Source organism: Mastigoproctus giganteus, chromosome 9, assembly GCF_048544385.1.
Source record: "Mastigoproctus giganteus isolate SK-2022 chromosome 9, ASM4854438v1, whole genome shotgun sequence".
Lineage (NCBI taxonomy): Eukaryota > Metazoa > Arthropoda > Arachnida > Uropygi > Thelyphonidae > Mastigoproctus > Mastigoproctus giganteus.
This window is the reverse complement of record NC_143583.1, coordinates 84,097,839-84,122,872: the sequence shown is the minus strand read 5'-3', so window position 1 is coordinate 84,122,872 and position 25,034 is coordinate 84,097,839. Positions and strand designations below refer to the sequence as shown.

The 25,034-nt window shown below is 36.3% G+C and overlaps 1 protein-coding gene across 1 annotated transcript in view; it reads right to left on the bottom strand.

The window, feature by feature from the left end:
- zfh1 (Zn finger homeodomain 1) overlaps nucleotides 1–25,034 on the bottom strand; it is a 516,729-nt gene that overhangs the window by 260,269 nt on the left and 231,426 nt on the right. The window lies entirely within an intron of this gene.

The window sequence follows — 25,034 nt, the reverse complement described above, 5'->3', positions numbered from 1 at the left end:
TGAGGAAGCCCATCATTAAAATAAACATGAAACAAGATGCTGTTCAATATTCCTACATTATTTTGCAAAGACTGAATTGCCAACGCAAGGAGTTATTAGAACAATCACCTAATGATAAACAGAAAAGTGAAGTGGCGATTGATAAGAAGTAAACCTTGATAAGCATTCTAGAATGGCATTGGTTAAGCTGATAGCCGTACAGTAGTAATCATGTCTTCCGGGGTGGTCTGGAAGTTACTGCTCAGCCAGTAAACAGAAAGAAAGCTGAAGTCCTTTGGCCATCAGAAGTTAAGTTTTCACCTGGCAAAGACTGATACGGTTCTTATCTCTGAATATTTCTTCAGTTTCATCGATAAACGGAAAACAAACTCTTTAAAATTAACTGTCATATATCAACTAGCCTCAAATGAAAATCAATTTATCGGATGGTTAGCTAAAGGGATGGCTAAATAATTAAAAATTAAATATATAAAGTTCATTATGAAACAAGTTTAATTAAAAGACAGTGAAATCTTTCTCAATCTTTAGGTTAGATTAACAATTGTGTATTGTTCAGTGTACTGCATATCAATACACATACCATACACTGCGTGTGCCGTATTACTGTACGTATTACTGTACTATATTATATATGTATGCATATATAATCGAACTCGTTTATAAGAACTCAAATAGGGTTGATGGAAACTACTTTCTATTCGTTACTTCATTATAAAAGAAACTTCAACAAAACAGAAGAGATATAGCGAAAATTATATAAAAAAATTAATAAATTAATCATTTATGTTTGAAATTCGTTCAGTTAGGAGCGGTTGCATCAGTTTCCACCTGATTGCACCTGTACAGTGCATAATGAATCGAGCTTTGAATCACTCCAACCAGCTAGTTCTTGGTTCGGAGGTTTCATATCTTAAGGCTAACCAAAGATCACAAGATTTTGTTTAAAGAATTGGTTGGTAAGTGGACCAATTCTTACGTTTTGACTTTTAACTCCATAGAACCACTGCCTTCAAGGCTTCAACATCAGGTTCCATAATAGGAAGAATCTTCTTACTCTTTGCAGCATCTTTGATTTGATAGCTCTCTTTATTTGCCACATGAGCTTTTCGAACTTGCCACTAAGAAAATTGCAAGAATTACATTGCCCAGATTACAATACAGAAAAACACGCTGTTTTTTTGTGATTATGCTTCTCTAATTCAACCAGCTTTCGCTTTTGGTTTTACTTTCTTCCTTTTTAGCTCACAGTTCCGATATATGCATACAGCACTGTACAAAAAATGTTCACACTGTTCGTATGATAATCCAGTGCAGTGTGCAAAAGGAATTGGTATTTTTTTTAAATATTGTATGTTGTAAAAGATGATTCTTTCTTATAAAAAATGGCTAACATTCAAAGTTGCTCAAAGCTTCTTCGCTATAGCTTAGCTTAGCTGAACGTCATTTTCGGTAGTTCGCTAAACGCAATACGTTTAAACACACGTTTCTCTCTCTCTCTCTCTCTCTCTCTCTCTCTCTCTCTCTCTCTGCGTGTGTTAAAATCCACAATCTCAATTGCCCTTAATAAAATGGTAACGGCTGCTCACGTCTTCAGAATACTGAAACGAATGGAATGATAATTTGCCATAATCCTCGAATTAAAATTTAACTATTTTAATTACATTATGCAAGTGTATAATTTCATTAGCAGATTCACATATCTCTGCTTGCCTTTCAGTAAGGTTTTCCTCGTTTCATTCATCGACACGTAACATGGAACAAACTCCAAATGAAACCCAACCCCGTTGGGTATAAAGTCCGTCGGGATCTTTGATCTGTACGTAAGTTGCTACAAGATAAATTTGTTTTCGACTGCCGAGTCCAATGACTGCAACGAAACCCATTCAGTTGCTCACTATCCCCAATTCGTACATAATAATCTTCATACGCACAAGGCTACCTTGCATGAACATAAAGGAATTAAGCTAAAGCCAAGCTAAAGGTGTGCACAACCTCCGATAAAATCATTTAAAACATTTTATTACGAAATTTAGATTTATCTTCGCTTATATTTCTGTTAATTAATGAGGATAATAATTAAAGTGTTTACTCAAATCACTTTGAGAAGAAAAATTCTAGGACTTGTAAAAATATTGAATTTTTAATTACAGAACCAAATACGATAAAGTCAGTACAGTATTTATTTTTCAGATGATATTTTAAATATAAAAAATTAAGTAGGATGGTAAACTGGTAATCTTAAATTCGGTACGAAAACGGATGATTGGCGTAACAAGGCAATATGCTAAAAAAGTGGTAGGAGAAACGGAGCAGAATTTTTATCACCCAAAGGAGGTATGGTGGAGAAAGGAACAAAAAAAAAAAAAAGCGGGAAGTAATTTTGGAGAAGGTGACTGTTAAGAGATGGCAATGAACTAGAGAAGAGGCAGATCGGGAAGTGTTTAGAGTGTTAGGAAGAAGGCCAAAAGGACTGTGAGTAAGGTAGGTTGGATACCTGAGAAGGAGAAAAGATATCTACCGAGACGGGAAAAGACAAGAGAGCGTAAAACAAGAGGTGTAGGATCTATAAGGTGTATTGAGGATGAAATACCACGTTCTGACAAGGGAGGAGGATATTAGAGAGCGATGGAGAAGGTATTTGGACGATTTATTAAATGAGAAAATCCCAAAAGAGCTCACATTTAAGGGCAATAAACAAAACTGTGCAAATTACCGGTTAAGTAATTAAATTGATTTGCCATAGGATGGGGATCGTTGAACCTAGGTTAAGGGATGAGATAAATATCTGGAGGAACTCGTGTGGCTTTAAGCTGGGTAGATCAACCATGGAACCAATGTAGCGTGTGAGACAAGTGATGGAAAAGCAAAGATAGAACAGAAAGCACTAGCACTTGATTTTCATCGACCTGGAAAAGGCTTACAATAGAGTTCGAAGAGAAATGTTACAAATTTGTATAGGAAGTACTGTATTACAAAAGAAGTTAGCATCTTGTGGCTACAAAAATTATTTAAGATATGTATGAGGACACAGTTATTAGAGTAAGGAGTGTATGTGGAGAGAATGATGAGTTTCTAGTGAAGGCAGGTTTATAGGGTTCTGCTCTGAGTCCTTTTCTCTTTGCAGTGATTTTAGATAGAGTTTATAGGAAACATTCAGGGAATACGTCATGGTGTATGATGTTTAGTGATGGAGTGGTACTGATTGATTAATCAAGAGGGGGAAGAATAGAGGATAAAGGAAATATAGGAAAGAAATGGATTGAAGATTAACAAGGCAAATAACAGAATACCTGAAATTCAATTTTGGAGACGGAAATAGAGAGGAAAATATAATAGTAAGGATAACGGGATAGGAAGTAAAGCGGTAAATAGGAGAATTCATTTAAATATCTGGGTTCAGTAATGTAACAGGTTGGGTATATTGATGAGGATGTGACCAACTGAATTTGGAGCAGATGGTTGAAGTGTAGAAAGGCAAACAGGGTATGGTGTGACTTGTGACTAACGAATTCTAATTACGCTGAAAGATAAGTTTTATATATCAGTGGTGAGGCCAGCTATATTATATGGTTCAAAGTGCTGGGCATTAAAAAGAGACAAGAACAAAAGTTGCATGTGGCAGAAATGCGAATGTTATGATGGATGAGTGGAACTACAGAAGGGAAAAAGTGGGGAATGAATATGTTAGAAGAACCTAGGAGTTCCACCAACTGTGGATAAAACGAAAGAGGGAAGACAGTTCGGACATGTAAAGAAAAAGGCTCAGGATGAAACAGTATATAGTTGATGGAGGGTAAGCCAGAGAAAGGACGGCCTAAGAGATCATAGGCAAAGTCGTGGAAAAGGACATGGGACACCAAAAAGGAAACCGCGAGAAATTATAAATTATTGTAAGTGGGATGTTTGTAACTCGAAGAGTGAACCAGTAATTTAACATCTCTTGCACTTTTTCGATTTGTGTTGCTTCTGTAGTAACTTTGTTGGCAATAGTTACTATATCATTTTTAATGAATTTTAACACATATACAAAAGTTAATCACATAAAGAATTTAAAAGCTTTTAATTTTCATAGAGTTTAATTATAAACGGACCAAATATCATAGCGTGAGGTTGATTTTTATTGATTGTTTTGGGAAGTTCATATTATATGAATTTAACGCTAACAAGCAAAGTAAATACCAATCTTTTCACTTCATCATGTGACTCGAGTTTACTGCGTAATGGTTGTTCCAGAAGACTTTCGCTGTTGCTGTTGTTGTATGCCAACTCCTCCGCAGCTGGCCACTAGCTTTTGACAGCAGCGACTAGATCTTATACAAATTTGTCAAGGCCAGTATATTATTATTTAAACATTTATAATTAAATAAACATTTATACATAAATAAATTTAGAAATTGATAGAGAAAGATATTAGAAATTGATAGACTGATTTATAAATTTGGATATTACTGTGAATAAAAATCATAGGCATCCAGAAAGAGCAACAAGGGGGAACCATTCGACTGTCCCTCTCCAAAATGTCCATAAAATAAAAATTATACAAAAAGTTTCTGATAGTACTCCAAACTCAAGTTATACCTATCAATAAACTTAATATGTTTGTGCTTAAAACATAAATAACAAAAGTATTTCTTTTCAACTAATCCACTGGATAAACACGTCGTAATCTTGTAGACCTATATAATTTTCATTCTACTTCTAGATGAAATGGGACATCGAACCTGTCGAAGACTATTAATATTAAATATCAACGAAGAAAAATCCAGTGTTCCTAAACTACATTGAAAAACAGTGCTCTTAGTCACTGCAAATAGCCAAGTGTCTATAGAAATTTAACATCGGAAAGTGATTTAGAAAAAAGGTAAAATAATTGTTAATTTTAATCTCTAAATCGCAAGGATTTCGTTCATGATCCTGTTTTATTTCCTCAAAACAAGGTTTAAAGAAATTTACAACTTATTTTCCAACCCTAGCGATTGAAATCTTGAGATGTCGTCGTACCATAACTCTAACACGAAGCAATTCGTGTTTGTTATTCTTCTGGGAGTAGTGAATATAATTTAGTATATCATCTACAACCTCAAGCAGCTATAATACCAAAACCACTACCAACAGCAAGTGAAAGGAAGAGATCAGAAGAAGCAAAAAGAGAAAGTGGGGGGAAAAAAGAAGTCATATCACAAAGTGGTTGATCCACAGAATGTGGTTGATCGTATTCAGCAGAAAGGAGAAGGGGGGGAGAGTGTTTTTCTGCCTCTGGAGGAGAAACGCGGGAGCCAGTCTGGCGGTGAGTGACTTAACACGTTACCGAAATAAACAGTCGGCCATAATGAGGATTTCTGACTACAGACAGAGAGCAGAAGCTGTCATAGTTTACAGGTTTTTAGCTTCGCGATTTTCAGAGAATACTGGTAACTGAAAATCGAAATTAACTTGGTAAAAAGCGGTGATTATTAGAGGCAGTAATGGTGTCTGCAATTAGAACATGTTAAAAGTAGTGAGCAATCGAGAAGAGATGCTTAAAGATTCATCTACAATGAAAATCTGTATATAAGTTGGTTCACAAGATTAAAAGATTCACTAGACATAAAGGGATTCAAATTCATCTTTCAAATCTAAAAATCCCTTTACACGAGCTAACCTTTCACAAGACAGTACAAAGATACTTTCCCAATATCCAATCATTGCGACAATTCTTGCAATATCCGGACGCCGTGTTATCAGATGTGAATAAACAGGAAAAAGCTACACTCGTCGGAAGTGTGATTGGAGAGATGCCCAATGGACACCTGCGAGAAAAGAAATTCTTTTCCTTAGTCAAACACATTGCTTTAGAATTTGTCTACGAAGGTATATTAAAGTATGGATGCGTAGCGATAAATTAATATTTATCTATAAATATGTACAGAGTAAACAAACAACCGCTTAACTGCGTTACCATCTTGAATCATCTTCAGAAATGTGAGCAGTCGAAGCGAGTAATGAGTTTTGCTACAACATATTACTGGTACAAGGAAGAGAGAGAGAGAGTAAATCAATCACTAACTCGTTGTTTGTATTCCTTCCTTCCGGTTATATGCATCTGTTAGCAAAGTGTCCAGTATTTTTCTAAATCTTGAAAATACCGTTTGCGAAAACTTTAGCATGAACAACTCGAGAGAACTTCAGTCGATTAACATAGTTTATCGCGCGTATCGACATGGATGATTAATATAATCAGTGGAGTAATTGATGGTCTTAGGGGACGTATGACAATACCGTAACCTTGTTATTATAATTACACTACAATAGATAGACTATTCAGCCTTTAATCACGGGTGTTCAGAGCCTGCCGTCCAGTTCAGCGGCGCTGGTAGTAACATATTCAACCTATTATTAAAAATCAAGGATAAAAAAAAAGAAAAAAGAAAAAAAAAAGTGTAGCAAGCGCAAGCACACACTTATGAATCAACCATAAAGTGGCATCAAATGAATGGTTCATTTAGGAGACATTCACCCACCTACCCATGGTTCTTCGCGCGGGACCACCAGCTAGTAGCTGATGTCAGCGGTCCCCCGCGCTCTTGCACGTGGCAGTCACAGCCCAGGTAGCAGTTGCTATTCACAGCTCAGGATGCTTTCATCAACCTATAATTTTAGGGGGTGAATACGATCGTATCTGCCAGCAAGGGGAGAACAAATGAAGCCCATTATCTGCGCCAATTTCCGGCGTAATTGGGGCTATTCTGACCGAACAATTGCTCCATCATTTCATCACATCATGCAATTATCATACATCCTCCAACTGTGGCGGCCTCTCTCTCTCTCTCTTTCGCTCTCCTCGCAGTTGCCGGTGTAGCTAAACCTTCCCATCCTTGACCAAATGGGCAGACGTCTAACAAGGTACTCAGTGCGGCACCTCCTACCCCACGTGTCATGGTCTAGCCAGTCAGGCCATGTCATCGCTGCATCCGTTGCCATCATAATTGCTGCTCAGTGTCGTAAGTCATAGAGAATGGAAGAAAATGGGGATAAATTATAAACATGATTATCCTTAGTAATTGATAGATACAACGTTAACGTCAAGTAGATCTCGTAGTTAAGTGTAAGTGGCAGCCTTAAAACGATCACCCAGGTACTCACTTAAGCCTCCTCCTCCCCCCCCCCATACTAGACGATGTACTGTTAGTAGCAGGTGTGCAATAAATAAAGTGCCTGCGCCTGAAACACGATACCGTTAGCTGAGCTACAAGCAATTCTTATACATCAATTTATCTAGTGCATTAGTACTTGTTAAAGCAAGATTTTCTGTCACTTGAAGTCGATAATATTTCTTCTGTGAAGGGGAAAGAGATGGGTGGGATGAAAACATGGTCTCGAAGAACATCCGGGTACATCGGCTTCTTAGTAGGTAATCTTTAAAAACAGTAGCTGCGTGGAGGATTTAATCAAATGTATTCTAACACAATTTTTAAATTATTGCCTTTTTTATTCTTAGTAAAATACCTCGGTGGATGAACGGAAAAATTCAATATTTGTAGAAGAATAAGAGAAATTTACCTCAATAGGAAAAATTCAATGAAATTTGGTGGAGGCTGTGCTATTCCACAACTGCCAATTCCTAAAGTGATGACGTATCACTCTTAAGTACTAAGAACTATGTTAATATCCCACATATTAACTCGATTAATATTTTCCAAGAAAAAATCATGTTTTCTTCAGTTTCTCTGAGAATATTTAGTGTCTATCTACTTTGTTCAAGTTCACATAAAATTTCCATTCCAAAGATCCAGTTGTCCATTGATTTTCGATTCACTGCTAGTAAATATCCATAAACGCCTGTAGAAAGTCCCATTTAGCAGTAATAAAATTAACTGCACTATATATCAAGAAGTGGGGGCGTTAATTTGACCGCAAAATAGAAAACCCAACCGACTGACCCATCATTCTACAAGCCAGCAATTCATTTCCTACTTATCAAGCTTTTTCAGCAATAATTTTGGAAATAATAAAATTTCTAACTTTTATTTTTATGCAAGTAAGTCATTCATCTGCGATCGGCTAGAAAATAATAAATGGTGTATTGCCTAGAAGTTTTTGTAGTTGAAGAACGATTTAAAGAATTAAAACAATTCATTATTTTAGGGAAGTATAGGCCTTTTTAAACGCCTTCGTGGGTAGCCCAATTGGTAGAATCACTGTCCTTCCCACACCGGGTGGAAGACCCGAGTTCGAGTCCCGTCGATGACGTGAGGAATATTTGCTGGCCTTTTTCACCAGGTGGCTGAGTTAGTCGGTCTCAGGCGAGGGTAGCATGGTTTTTTCCTCTTGAAACTCGAGTTTTTCGTCCAGCAAACACAAAATCGACCACAGAACACCCGCAATTTATAGACAATATACATAGAGCAGTATGGCCTTAGTCACCGATGCTCCTAATATCCTACAACCACTGAGTTTATAAATAGGAAATAGTAGCTGATAATGCTAACAGAAGAGAATTCTAGCTAAACTTTTCCCACCCACCTTGCTAATAAAGCAACTTGAATGACCCCCGTAAACTTTCATTTGACCTGTTTACTGCGAAGGAACAGTAATCTTTATAACAGTTGGTTTACAGCCTACCTGGGATGATTCTAATAACCAAGAGGAAACATATACAAGGATCTATTATGAAATCTTTGTGTTTTATCATGAACCCCCATCGCTGCATGGATCAGACTTGAATGGATGCCCTTTGTTCTATAGGCGAAGTGTAAACGCCTGGCAACAAGAAACAAATGACATGACAATAGGAGGAACTGGAGAGTAGCTTCCTAGGTCAAAATGAGGATAGGATAAAAATCACCAAGGAAGTGGGGAGAACAAATGGTGATGATTATACAACGGATATGGAGAGGGGAAAAGGGAGGAAGAGAAAGGGAAGGAGAGAGAGCAAATATTAAACACTATTGTTACACCATGTAGTTCCACTAATTCTAGACTCCGAAAATGTAGTCGCTTCATCCAATAATGTTGGTCTGAGACGAATAAACGTTCTCTGATAGCTGAAGTCTCTATTCTGCCCACAGATTAAATTAAAATATTTCAAATAAAAGTTTGTATTAATGTGTAATTTTAAAATTAGACATTTTTCAAGTGCAGCGCGATCATGAATTATTTCGAAACGTATTTTTTTCCCCTTTTTCTGTTTTAAGTTTATTGCTAGAGAAAACCATGGAATCTTTACGTTATCCAGAGACAACGTTATTTCGCTATCTACCATTCCCAAAAAAATAAGTAAATAAAATAAAATAAAAGTTTCAGTTTTTACCTCAACACAAAATTATTTTTCTGTTTTAAGTTAAATTGCTATATAACAAAAATTTATGGAGGAAGGAGAAATTGATGAACTACTGAAAGTTTCAGGCTTTCAATAGCCCTAGATCTTATTAACTTATATATTTTTTTTATTTATAACAAAAAAAAAAAAACAAATCGACAACTTTTATGAGTGAATCGAGAGCGTTTCGTTATTACATGCGGATGGACGGACGGACAGATAAAGAAATCATAACTGCCAGATTTATACTGATCCGATTTTAATGAAATTTGGGATGGTTCGACAAATATTTCTAAAAGAGATAAATTTTATGAAAATCTATTGGATGGATTTTCATAAAATGATCATATAGGATAACGATAATAAGCACTTTACGTATATATGATAACGCGTCTAAAAAGAACTCTACAATGCATGTCCAACTCCATCTTGAATTTTTCCAAACTTTCTGCCACGTCGTCCTTGAAGACAGCTTGTTCCAACATTTCACAACATCATTCCCGAAGATAAATTTCATAAGAAAATTTGCATTCATCTCTTGATGAATTACAAAACAAGGAAGAAATCACTAAGTCATCATCCAATATATAGTTTCAATAAAGGGGATGGTTATAAGGGAACAGTCAGAGAGAGAGATAATCTCTGTCATCTTTGAACTCTTGTGGGAAGCTACGGGTAGAGTAAATTTTAAAATAATCAATATTTATTTATTAATTAATTGTTTTTAATCAACGAAATAAATTACTCTTAAATTTGTAAGAAATATTACAAATCTTTGCCAAAAGTCTTTGCCATCATTATCATATACAAGATTAAGCCACAAAATATATTCATACAAATACAATATGTTAACAGAAATGGTATAAAAAACTGAACTTCATAAGCAAAATAAGTTTACAACTTGCGAGTTTGTTCAAACGAAAAAAAGGAATACACGGATTTAAGGGTAAGACCAACAGTCACCACACCGCATACAAAGTAAACTCTCAACAGTATACAAAAAAACAGCCATAACTCCAAGACACCTGCGGTTTACAGATGATATATCAGCGGCCAATAAAATTTAGCACAGAAGGACTATTCCTACTAGGACACTATAGTTGGTCTATCTGTCGACTCCCGATTCGGTGACTACAGTGCACGTAAGGTGGTTGGTTATGTGAAGAGCAGGTGTTTCCAGATTATTCATAGCCACACCTGCCAACCTGCTCGGCGGTTTCCACAGCAACCAATAAAATCAGTCCTGCAACAAATAACCGTGTCGACAAGACACACACTAAGAGAGAGAGAGAGAGAGAGAGAGAGAGAGAGAGAGAGAGAGTTAAGCTATACAATTTTCGGACCTGTAAAGAGTTGATGATGCACATTCAAATCGCACTAAAAAAAGAGTAAAATTTTTGTTGATATCCTCATTGGTTGATGGCTGATTTTTTATTTATTCATCATTATTATTTTTTTTAATTTTTGGAACACCCCAGTTGAGGTTCATTAACATGAAATTAAATTTTCATCAGAATACAAAACGTCCAGATTGCCTAAGAGACTGCCAACGCATCAAGCCTAATAAAGGCTTGATGCGTTGATTTCCCTATGCCTTCTGGGTCGGCGTTTATTTTCTGTATTCCTGTAAGTTCACATACCGGTTTGTTTGTAGGGTGAAAACAACAACAACAACACAGCCCTGAAGTAACTCAGCCCTCTATTGAAGTGGACCTTCAGAAATTCCTCCGCTCTATGACAAGATTCAAATCCTGATCTGTCCAAATGAGTGACAAGTGATGAAACTATTATACGTCACCGAGGTACGTCTGAGATACACTAGCATTTTTACTTCCAAATTTTATAGAATAGAAATGATGAAAAGTTCAATGTTTTCTACCTCATTTCAGTATTACTACAATAAAATAAAGTTTAAACAAACTACGTCCATCGTGGATCCTGATTTTTTTTAAAAATTCATTACAATATTCATTATCGTGTAATGAAAACGAAAGGTGGGGGGGGGCTATCTGTAATACTCTAACAGTCCTCGTAGCTAGCAGAGTGGATATAATCACTGTCTTTCCCACACCGGGTGTAAAAAACTTTGGTTTGAATCCCATCAATGAGGCAAGAACAGCAAGATTTTTTAAAAATAGTCAAACCGACCAAAAAAACACGCAATTTGTGGAAATAATACGCACGGATGGATGACGTTGTTCTCGGATAGTCCTAATATGATAATTTTTTTGTATTACTCTAACAATATAACCATTTTTGGGTATTCTAAAATTGAAAAATAGGGCACAACATTACTCAGAATGAATACTCCAACTTTGAGAACTCTTTTGAATTTTTCCCTTTCACACTAGCAACATTTTTCAACGTCAATGAAAGCAACGATCTCCAAGGTTTATTTTTAAAATTCTAATTCCTTATTTATAATTAAAGCGAAATACATCTATCAGTGTCCTTCCTTCTTTCTTTTCATAGTTTATTTGTTTGTTTTTAATGGATTTGCCCCACTTTCGTTAAATGATTACATATGCAATTAGCCTGCTGACACATTGAAAAGGCAACAAATTTACATCATATGTTTAGAGCAATGTAATATTTCAATAGAGAATGCCATCAGGCATTTCGAGAGTTATAGTGGTACTAAACTTGTGAATTACCAACTTGGTACGTAATTTTCTTGGTAATAAGAAAGAAAAAAATCATTAATATCGTAAGTGGCTACAGACATGTCACATTAATTTCGCTGATTTGTCTAGAGCAATTATATTTTATAACCCGACGTGTTGCATAAATATGCATTTCAGATAGGAACTAACAGTTAATGCACGACTACAGAGCAAAGTAGATACTTCCAAGTCTAATGTCAACAATCTAGAGTACCATAGGTTCTAATACCTTTCGTGTTTATGGTTTTCATTAAAAAAAAAAAACTTCCAGCACGTTCTACTGCAGTTTTTATTTTGCACTCACATTAAAATACATTTAAACCTTTTGCTGAGAATGCATTCAGGTTTATGGAGAGATTTACAAACAAGATCACCTGAACAGTGGATCTGAAGGTAACAGAAAGCCCTCCGAGATAGTATAGTGATTTCGCCACTTGTTACTCATTTGAAAAGGTGTGGGTTCGAGTCCGGTGGGAGACTGGAGGAATTTCTAAAAACTACTTCAATTAGGACCACAGTTAGCCGATCTTAGGAGGAAGAAGTAGAAGTTTCTCTCTATGTTATTCCTGGTTTTTCATCCGGATAATTGTGCAAATCGGCCACACATCTCTACAGACATAGTACACAATGGCGCAATAGACCATGGACTCAGAAAGACTATCCCAAATTTACTGAAAGACTCATTTATCTCACAATTAATATTAGTATGACATATGGTTTATTTCGGCTTATTTCTATTTAGTGTTTCATTAATGACATATGCATTAATGAAACACTAAATAGAAATAAGCCGAAAATAAGAGTGAAGAAAGTTATTTAAGGCTTATCCGAAACATGTGACTGTGAGAGTACAATACAGAAGCATCCAGACTCCCTGATGGCAAATTTCACATTTTGTTGCTGATATACATTCAATTGAAAATATGTTCACTAGACTATCGTTTAATAATGATAGCTACTTGGTGAAACCGGATACAGTAAATAGCAAATATTAAAATACTAAGATGTGATATAGGGACTTACTATCAATTATATTACTATGATTTTGCAAAAAATTCACTGTTTTCTCAGAAAAGGGTGTTTTTGACTCATTTTCTAATTCTGAATTCAAAAATGACTTCTGTTTGTTTCCATCGCGTCAGGTTTCTTTAAAAATCAAGAAAGAAAATTTGATTTTTATTAATTTTGGAAGAATTTGTGCACTGAAATTATAACAAAATACTACTTTTACTAGACTTTTATGTTGAAATACGCGTTGAAAAGGCAGTGTGGTAAAAAGTCCACTAAATACTCACTTCTCATTTCAAAAAATGCTCTACGATGGGTCAAATTTTCGTTCCTTTCATTTTCTTGCAAATCCTTCTACTCTACAGTGCCTCTTCAGCATCCAGCAATAGTTAACCATCATATTAATATTCCTCCTTCCCTGGTAAATGGACATGGAGATGAGGTACCATTAAAGATACCCTGTTCTTCATTAACACTTCACTAACAAGTCATAAAAAATGAACCTTGGCACACGTTGCAGCCCAGCTTCTTGAAGTTTGCCAACGTATTTTCAACTATATTCTTTCTTGTAGTCTGGATCCTTGTTGTTCCCTAAGAAGTTCTCAACAACAGACCTGAATTTAATCCATGCCTGTTTTTCTCTTTTATTCATAGTTGCCTAAAAATCTCGGTCCCCTCATCACTTTGCGAATTTGAAGTCCAACAAAAATACCATATTTTAGCTTCTCTTGAGTGATCGATGGAAATTTAATACAAAGGCAGTTGAATCAAGGATCTTCCTGAGGTAAAGCTTTCACAAACTATTTCATCAAAGGATTCTATAATGTGTTTTAGTGTGTTTTGGTTTAATTGTAACCATTCTTCCAGAAAAATATCGTGTAGCTGCGACAAAGTTGAACGAAGAGGACTTCGTTGTCGGATAGCTAGCACTTCAGCATATCCTACACTTATCTCAATAAGACTGAAAGGTGAATGTGGGGGCCAGGAAAGACGTTGGAAATCCGTGTCATGTTCTCTGAACCATTCTTCCACGATTCTGGCACGATGCGCTGTTGCAGTGTCATCGGTAAAGTGGCCATCACCTTCGGGATAACAGTATAACATTGCAGGGTGCAATAGATCTGATACAAAATTCAGATACTCCATGGATGACATTTGACCTTCCACCGGTATCAACGGACCCAGTCCGTGCAAACAAGAGCTTCCCCTACCATGATACCATTTTTAAATGCTTGGGTTGTCTTAACAAGGCAAACAAGGTCAAGGTCAAGCTACCATCAATGTTAAAACAAAGTGTATCGTGATTTGTCTGACTTACTTCCATTATTCCACTGTCCAATCACGACGTTCTCAGCTAGCGGATTTTTCTGTTTTTCTCTGAAACAAGTGGCTTCCGAATAGGCAGACGACTGCCAGTATCCAATTTCTTCAATTTCTTGCACAGGGTACAGGTTGAAATATGGCAGTTCTGGGCTTGGTTGAATTCCAAGTGTGAATTCCACACTGGATGTCCTGTTTTTCCGCACAGTCCTCCTTAGAGTACGGCGGCTTCTCTCTTTAGGTATTGTTTTACTGCCACATTTACGCTTTTGAGGCCGACCGGGCCAGCCGGGTAGGTAAAGTGCCTGCCTGGCAACCCTAAGGTCGCGGGTTCGATTCCCGCCTCTGGCTGGATATCACGATGGTGCCAAACCAACCGGTTGGTTGGATATCCCGGCCACGATACACGAAGGAAGCAAGAAAAAACTGGTTCCTTCGTGTATTGATCACATCATACGAAATAAATAAAAAAATACGCTTTTGAGATGTAGAAGAAGCGCTTGCTTTCCAGTCATTAAAAACTTTTGAGACGGATGCTTTTGGGAAACCAGTTGTCTTTTGTTTCTTGAATAGTGGATCCTGCTTAACGTGCGCCCACGATTAGATCTTTTTCAAAGTCTGATACATAATGTGTTTTCTCTATTCTGGCTTCAGATTACTGCAGTCAAACAGCCTGTGCAGTCTTTATACTCAACGAGGCAACACGTCATCACCCCATGCCAAAGTTTTCTTTGCATATATTTGCATTTTTTCTGTCTGTGGTTGTCTTAATACAAAGGTTCGCATTTTTTTTTTTTTTTTTTTTGACAGTATGTGTGTGTATGAAGTGATCAGTTATTTATAGAAGTTAACATACCTTAAAACAGTTTGGAGAACAGCGAATAGATAAATTATCCAAGAGTTGTCATGAACTATAATCTTCATTATCACGATGGGAACAAATGAAATGTAACTCAAATAGGGGTGTGGCACTAGTCATGAGAGATACCTCTCAAAATCTTCAATCTGATCTTATAAAACTGAAGGGAACTGTAAAAATCTAATTTTACCAATAAAAAATATATATTTTTTCAAAAGCTTTCCATTAAGTCACTTTGCTAAGAACTTTTTAGCATCATGTGGATTCGGACAACGAGAGAGTCGCTTAAAGTTCAGCGTCCGCTTCTGGTGAAAGAGTGCTTGTCCATGACATCTACAAAACCCCCATTGTCTTTACAGTAGATACGGCACAGTACATAGGAATGAAGGCTTCTGGCAACTCTCCAGACATAAAACTCGTTCATCATTTAAACAAGGCAAATCAAAATTCATCTAACCGCAGCACATTCTGACAGTCACTCTTGATCCCGATTTTATAGGAATCGCGAAGAATAGGCCTACAAGTTGTTCTTCAGAATGGGTTTTTTTTTCGATTGCGAAAGAAAAAAAAAATCTTTAAACCCCACCTAACTACTACAAATATGAAGAGCTATTTACTATTAATCCAATTTTTAATTTAATATATATCTCTATATAACATCCCTGCGCCCTCTGTTTTTATTAAATACATTCATACATGAATACAATGTGTGATATTGTATTGAATACATGAATACAATACGTGTGGTATTGAATACATTTTTATTTTATCTTCTGGATCTGTAAAAATATCTATATTTCCAGTTTTCATGTGGGATAAGGACTATTGCAGATTTATTCACAATTTAAGTTGTGTTGGTAAAACAAGTAGTTCATCGTATTATTACTAAGATAACCGAACTTGGTACACAGGGCTTTTCTAGTAGTTTTTTAAATTTAATATTTTTCTTTATTTTTGATTCTTATTTAAGAAACAAATTCAAATGGTTTCTTCTTCTTCTGTGTGTATGTATTTTGTAACAAACAAATAAACACAGGAGAAATAATATTCGTCGCAGTATTTGTTATTGAATCCAAGAGGAAACATTAATAAGCGCAAGAGATATGAATTTTTAAATCTTCAACTCTCAACAGCGAATGCTTCTTCTCCGAGGAAGAATTTAATCAAAAGGTAAAATTCCCTTAATAATAATTTCTGTTTATGGACCGTCAGAAGAAAGTATTGGACACTCCAATCATCTTTAGACGATCGCAGCGAGGAATACTTTCATCCATCAGTTGGTATTAATATACCATACTGCTTACCAAATCCAGTTCGAGTGATTTTTCCAGTCGAATAAGATAAACACACACAGGTACGGGAGAAGTGTGGTGAGTTCCGTGAATTTCAGATGCTGAGCTTTTATAATATAAGGCCTCGTAACCTTCTGCAAATATTTACATAAAATGTCGCTGCATATGTATGTGGCTTAAGGCAAGCTATTGGCGGTCTATTGTGACGTACAAGAGTGGACGCAGTGCTCCTGTACAAACAGCCTCCAGTTACTAAGGTATCACCAAAGTGAAGGGATAAGGCATGGAAAATGTTCGGCTTTCGTCTAGTAGCTAGGGGCGAATGCGGAAGGAAATGACATTTCTGTCCGTTGTCAGACAGGTAAAACAAAGATGTGGATAAGAAAACCTCATTATGATGGTACGCATATGAGAAAGGTGGTGTATCGTTGCTTAGTAACAGAGACAACCGGCAGGGAGACTCAATTTCACTACATAGCTGGCCATTTTCCTTTGTTTGCTGTGGTATTTTTATAGCGTAAGGCAGCAAATATTTCAGATTGCGATCGTATTTACTGCACGATAAGTTGGCTGGCCGACTCATTACGCTGTCTAGGATGGTTAATAGCTAATGTCTAATCAAGAAAGAATAAAATCGTCGCGTATTCTTTAATCCCGTCTTCGAACGCATCTGAAAAATTTGAAGTTAACTGATGATAGCAGGGAATATGAAATTCACAGGAATTAATTTGTTAACAGCTCCAAATGAGGGCTACGCGATGTCATTATAAGGGGGAAAAACTGTGAATAAACTTTTATTTTTTTACAAGATAACTAGAATCATAATTTTTCTAGGATCAACATAACTAGAATCATTTTGGGATAGAAAGTTTGAAATATCTTTCCAAGTTGATTGTTTGTCCGCGATTAGCCTGAAGCATAGAGTAAGTGGAAACAGAAATGGCAAATTTCATCGTAATTAAAAAAATAAGTTAAAAAGAAAGTGTACAGTAAACTCAGAAAATATCCAATTAATTATAAGCTCCATTTAAGAAGTAAATGCTATCATAATGAATATGGTCTACTAACTGCTCAGTGACCTTGTGACTAGGAGCAGAAAATAACAAAATGGGTTGATATTTATTTCTTTAGAAATTTACAATTAAGTTCTGTGGTAATCTTCACATCAAAATTTCCATGCGCAGTAATCCGCATGTATAAATGAACAAGTCTGAACTGGTCAGCGAGTTCTTTTAACGAGGAGAGACAAACTGGGTGGAAGGATTCTGTAGATTGGGCAATTGAGATAAAAGAAATTGAGGTGTTCCTGATTTATGTTAATAGTATTACTGATATTTCAATTTTCCACTTGATTTCAAAGGTATTTGCTGGTAGTAATAATAATGAAAGTATTTAATGACGAATGGAATGGTGTGTGCTATAAGATATTGCCTATCCCATCTAAATAAAACTCAATCAACGGAGAGATCAGAATTTCATTTTGATAGTTCCAACTACTGTTAGGCCTAATATAACCATCTGGTTAGGGCGCTTGAATTAACCGTGGCTCGAATCCACGAAGTATAAACAGAATTTTTTTTTTACAACTGCGCATGAACTAAACAAATTAATATTAAACTCCGTTCTAACAGCAAGTTTTATTCGAACTTCTGCGCCCTCCGGTATCGCGTGAATTGGCTTGGACCTAATGTGAAGCGTAGCGCATACTATTATTATCGGTACATGTCCCACGATTGCTATTGTGGCCTGTGGTGATTTGTGGCTTGGGCATTGAATGCAGCAGTTCCATAAAAGCAGTTTTCCTGATTTCGGCTACGTGAAACTTTGATGTTACTGATACTTTTATCTTATTCCTTCATTTATAGCATGGCTAATAAACTCTTCTAGAGCACTCGCAGAAAATTTTATGGCAGCTTTTGGATACCGGTTAACTGGTTCGAAAAGCAATAAAGCATCCTAAAGCTGAGGTCGGATAGAACCACAGGTCGCTACAGTAAATTCTGGAAACGTAAGCACTATCTATTACGCCACTGGGATCCACCACTTACCTCCCAGTGACCTACCGGTACACAGGCATGTCACTGATCAGTTTGTCTGTTCAGTATCCTCACATTTTAGGTGCCATTTATCTCTGTGAGTAATGGCTCTTGAGCGTAGAGACAGTAGAGCAGAGACTATCAACTCCAAATCCACAAACGCTGTAGTTTCTCAAACTTTTTTTTCGTTTAAATAAGATTGTTTTACGGCAAAAGTTTAGAGAACTCCCGAATACATTTCACTAGCGATGAATGATTTTAAAGATAATCCCCTGGGATAGAAAATACATATTGTCCATACAGTATAATGTAATCAGGTAGCATAGATTCAGTTCATTTGACAAAGGTAGCAGTGGCATTTGCGGCTTCAGTTTCGCATTCATGTTTTAATTTAGAAAAGTTTCTTAATTCGAAAGATATCTGTAAAGTTTCCTTTCTCAGCGAGGGTTTTAAGATATTATCAAAGTTGCACTGAGTAACGAATATTCTGGAGCGCTGACCATAGAAGATATTCATCTGGATCTTCTTAGAAACCACTTACTTTTATAAATTTTAAGGTCACATTTAGCGTATTCAGTGTTTTGTATAAGTTGATATTGACTGGGGATGATGCTGTAGTTCACTAAGATATGCGAATAGTGGAAGCTCCGTAGGACTATATATTTCGCACTTGCAGTTGGCAAAGAATGCTTAAAGAAAGATTTCTGGGAGGGAAAGAGAGGTTCGAAGGGGTGAAGTGGAATATTGCCAATACTTTTTCTCTGGAAATTTTGTGCAACTATATTGGCGTCGTGGAAATGGGGGAGGTCAAACTCAAAGCAATACAGAGACCGAAATCACCTACCCATGTTGTATCATTTATATGTTCTTATTTATACTAAGAAGGAAATGAATATAACTGAGGAAAATAATATTCGGTGTGACAGCTTCATAGAGTCTGGATTAACAGCTCTATTTTTATATAGTTATTTATTTAGTTATAAATAGGAACTTATAATTATTTAGCTACAAATAAGAACTTATAGTTATTTGATTACAAATGGGAACACCTAATGTTTTTCTAACCTCCCAATAAAAATAAATAAATAAAAATTTTAAATTTGATTTTTTTTGCTGAAGAAATTCTTTGAAATTTGAAATTTTAAATTTTTGAAGGAATTCGTCATATTTAATCTTGAATTACATTTATATTTTGTTTTTCTTATTTATTTTATGTGCCGATAGGGCAGAAGTATCCAATGGGAAATCTGAAATTAGTGTAGTGAATAAACATGATGTTTTCGCTTTCAGAAGCAGACAAATACCAAAACTGGCACTTAAATCTGTTGTCAACACAGTACCCGATGTTTTATTTCATTACCGCTGTGAGACATCTTGAATCGAAACTGAAGGTAATGGATATAACAAGATACACTCTGGCAGAGTGAATAGAGAGAAACCTCTTGCTTTATTTGGATTTTTACTTCTTTATTCTTTTTATTCCGTTTTGAAGAGGAATAATGAGTAGGAGGATACACGTAGTTCAAGCCCTAGTGATTGCTAAATATAGTAATGTTCTTGTACTTCTATATCTTGTAAATTTCTCCGATCTTGTGTGACTGTCCGGAGTATAAACAGAAAAGTAATTTTGTTTAAATTGACCAGACAGGATCAGAAGAGTTTACAAGACAAAGAAATACCAGAGAATTATCATATTTAGCGATCACGTGGGCTTGAAACACGGTGAACTCAAAAGCGCATTACCATACGTACACCACTCGGCTACGTCAAACCAATTTAAAATCTTTAGTTGAAAAGTTGTCATCGGCTGCAAACCGGATTGCTTATTCACACGTGTTGCCCCTTGCTATCGGGTTCCACCCTTCGATATGTTTCACAGTAGGATAATGTGGAATGAATTTTAACTGTCGGAAATATTCTTTTGGGATGCCTCCCTTAAAGAGCATGACATTTATCAGTACTAAATATTATCAGTGGCCACTTTGTACAAGGAAGACCAAGGCTACTGTTGCACCAGCCAAAAATTAAAATAATAATAATAATAAATAAATAAACTACCTACGAACCTTACAATTGCATTAGCCAGTGGGATTATGACTTATCTACAGTGGCTCTACAAACAAACACATGCTCGATAAATCATCGATAGGAAAAGCTATCCTTGCCATCTGTTTGTACTGCACGGAGAACTTTATGACCGCCCATATTCCTTCCCCATACTCCAAATTTTCTTCTTCTTTTTTTTTTTTTTTTTTTTGCAATTCAACTCCATCAAATAACCAATATCGAAATTATTTCCTATTCACGTTTTTACACAACCATGCTGTATTTCCTTCAGAATTCCATTTCTATTTAGATGACCCTGTACTGTACCCTTGATCACTGCTTCCATGATTTTCCCTACCACTGAAATCAAACTACCAGGTCAATAGTTATCCACTTCCCTCTTAGAACCGCCTTTATGTACTGGCAGTACATTACCACCTCTCTAGTCCAAAAGAATCCCTTCCTCACATGTTGCCCTCGTAATTAATCTGAATGGTTCAATGCATGCTCTTGCAGCCTCCCTAAAAAAATACTGGGTATATGCCATGAACTTCCTATGCGAGCAATAAAATCTTTCTAAAACTGAAACACTAATATTGTTTTCCATAAGGACAAACTAGGTGCTATTGTAAAATGTGATCTTTGTATTATACACCGAAAAAATACGCAGCAGATCAAGCTGACCACGTATTTCAACATATAGAAGGAACAGTGTGATAAATGAATTCCGACCTGAACCCTGCCCAAATCAACTCCATGCGAAAATGCCATTAGAAGTTCCTCTGATTAATGACGGAAATTGAACCGAGAAATTAAACAGTATGGTAAAAGCGGCGTAGCCATTATACCTTCACGAAGAACTGGATACGTAAGGCAATTAGTTTACAACAAATCATTTATATGCAAATTTTGTGTGTATGCTTCTCTCCAAAAAACTCAATACAATTATAATAAATTAAATGGATATCATATCTATACATGTCTGCTCTTTCCTTTTCATTCTAAGATCTTCTTTAAATGGTAATATAAGGGAAGGAAAAAAGCCTATAAACAAGCAGCATCTGCCACATAGAAGAATGCTTTTATCAAGAAGACAAAAATTGCAGTTCGGTCTAGTAGGGCACAGGGACTTCACTGCATACATGAATGATGGCAGTAGTCCAGAGACTCAATCTGTCACAGGCAAATGAAAACTGTCATCCGATACGTGATATGGTAAAGGAACTCACCGAATTATTTCTGACCATGGGTTTCGTCCACTGTGACCATTTCTGATTGTATCATCTGGCCGTCGAACAACAAAATGCCTCAGAGACTTCAAGTAACGAATTATTGGTTTATGTGGAGCGCACAAGGAACCGTACCTCTGCGAAAAGAAGGACATCAGATACGAATGTTTTATTAGTTGTTCATCGTAAATTAATGATGTACGTGTCCAACATCCAAATCCCGCTATTAAAATTTAGCGTAGTACTGTGCTGAAGAAGGAATTATGTTTCGGAAAGTCAAGTAGACTTTTTATACTTATTGTACTTGTACGGTAAATATACAGTTATGAATTTGCGATTTTAAATAATTAAAATAAATATTTTAATTATTTTAATTGTATAAAATGTGTATTTTACATCCGAATTCCTTATTAAAAAATTTATTGGAAAATACGACATTGAAGGAACTCTCCACATCTAAAGTACTGTTAAAGTTATTTTAACTAATCACCTGCTGTGTTGTTTTTGCGCCAAAGCTACTAAGGCTACGAGGCGTCTGTGTATTTTGTCTATAAACTGTGGGTTTCCTTTGGTTGGTTTACCTTCTTCCCTGGATGGAAAACTCCAGTTTCAGGAGTAGGGGGAGTAACCGTGTAGTCCTCGTCTGAAATTAACTTGACTATGGTATGAATAAAGGGAGGGAAATCATTTTTTCACATGTGCGAAGATGTATTGGAAGAAAGAAACGAAAGTACCATTTGAAATTCCATAAATAATTCCTAAATGTAGGTCGTCTGTTCGTTCATTGAAAATACCATGTTTGAATAACATTTAATTTTAAAATAACTAAGTTATAAGGTATAAAACTATTTCACTAATTATAGCGCAGGCCTTATATTGTCCATTATGTTGTCCACTGTGACAACATAATGGTCATTATGTTGACAACATAATGGATATATCTTTGAATTTCGCTTCCAAATGTCTAAATAGTTATGATGCTGTTTTAAAGTTAAATAACTACAGAGTGGATCTAATGTTGCTTTTAATTTCAGTCGGAAGATATGATATCCATATTCACTTTTTGGATGGATGTTGAAGTGGTATACTTTCTGTTATCAGGAAACAATAATCCACTCACCTTTGGATTTTAGTCTTCTGTCAAACAAGGTATTCTTTTTAAAAGAAACACCGTTCCTTAACAAAAGCATTTACTCGTAGAAATTAGGCGCTATCACAGATTTTTCCCTACCTACGAAAAATAAAGTAACCTCTCGCTGGGTGCTCCTAGAATCACTGTTTAACTGAAATGGTGTAATATTTAGCAGAACTTTTACACAGACTGAAAAAGAACGACCGCTAGATGGCAGCATCATCTAATCATATAACTTCCAGTTAGTATAACCACTATACTTCTATGTACCGTTACAGAACAGCTCTACAAAGAATCAGGATCTGCATTGCCAACTAAGACGCAATTTCGCAGTTGCCACATGTAATCGCTCAGGTGACGTTTGACTATTATAGTTAAGATGACGCGAGTGTCGTTGGTGGGTTTCTGTTGAAATTTTGCAGGTATTTCAACGTCAGTGAGAGAAGAGAAGGTATCAAGATATGGAACCTTTTAATATATTGGCAAAACCTGAATGAAAATTAAAAATAATACACTTTCGATTGTGATGAAACAATCCGAATACAGATCTGTAATTTAGTCTTACTACGTGAAATTTAAGAGTTTAACTGGAAACAAAAATCGTTCTATGATTGCTGATGTAATGAGCCAATACGTCAGTAAATTTAAAATTGAAATACTAATTCAGAAACACAAGTTTAAAATCTATAAAACCGAGTCAGTACAATTGCTTCCATTCCTCAATTTCAACAGTGAATATTTATAACAGAATGTCCTGAAATGCTTTGAATTTCGTAAATATTATTCCATTGCATGTCCATAAATATGCATAAAATAAGCCAACGAAAGAGTTACGGTACAAAAAAAAAAGGGTGGGGGGAGAGAGAGATTTTCCCCCTGAGAACCGTGTTGTTTATGAAGAACTTTGAACGGTTGGACACGCCCTGAGCATCGACCGACATCTCCTGGTCGGACCTGAAATTCTGAATAGGCTTGATTCTCTATCATCCATTCCAGCTGTCTGTCGCTAAACAGGAGGAAGGTGACAGAAAAAGCAAAGGTGAAAGCGACACGTGCCAGGCTCGTGCTGATTTTCAATGGGCCGGATAACCGTCGTCTGTCTCCCTGTGACTCACAGGAAACAATGCACTCCTGCTGCCTGCGCGTGCTGTACATAGGGCAAGCCATTGACGAAAGGTAAGCCCAAGGTGAAACTGAACAGAAGGGACCGACACCAGGAAGGGAGAAAATGGGAACTACCGTGGGAGCTTGTATGCCAGACGGCACCCCCCCCCCCATCACAGAGTTACGGAAGCTTTAAGATTCAGCAACTCGTATGTCACGGCAGGACAAAAAAGGTGTACTCTCTTCCTTTCCCCCTTCTTCCCCCTGCTCTAGTGAAGAGGGGGGTCAAAGAGATTGAAGGGCTGTTTCGACCCTGTTGTGATAAAATAAGCGTGGTTTCTGAGTCATGGAAAATGCTGCATTGACTGACCGCAGGACAAGAACGTCAAGAATTTGGAAATGGCTTCGTTGACAGCCTTACATCACACTCTATTGCGTCAGTGACCCTTTCTGCGAACCACAAAAATCTTTGGTTGAACAGAGTCACATTCACCGTTCCACTGCACGATTTAGAAAAGAGGCATTCTAAAGGAGTCAGCGGTAAAAGCTTTAACAGTCCTCTCTGTAAACACCTGCGCTATAACGGAAATGTCACGGATTTTTAAACATTCAAATAACTGTCCTCACCCGAGAATGATTAAAGAATGTTTGAAAGAAAAAATATATATATACAAATTCTTGTAATATTGAAATAAGCTTGGATGCAGTACATAAATGTACGAATAATATTTTAAAAATGATAGCCACAATACTACCACTATAATTTGTAATACAAGAAAATATTGGTTCTAGATGAACCAATTCTTTTCGAAGTAGGATGGTTTCCAAAATAAAAATTTTGTATTGATCAGCGCCTGAGCATTTTTTGAATTTGTTGTCATTTGCTTATAAAACTGATCGCGTCTTCAATTCCACATTTTTATAAAACAGGATTTTTTTTTCAGAATTTTGCTGATTGGTACTAGAATACTGTAAGTTCCAACAACTTTACTTGTTTTGGTCCTCTTATCAAACCAATTATTTTCCGACGACTCCTTATACTCTTCC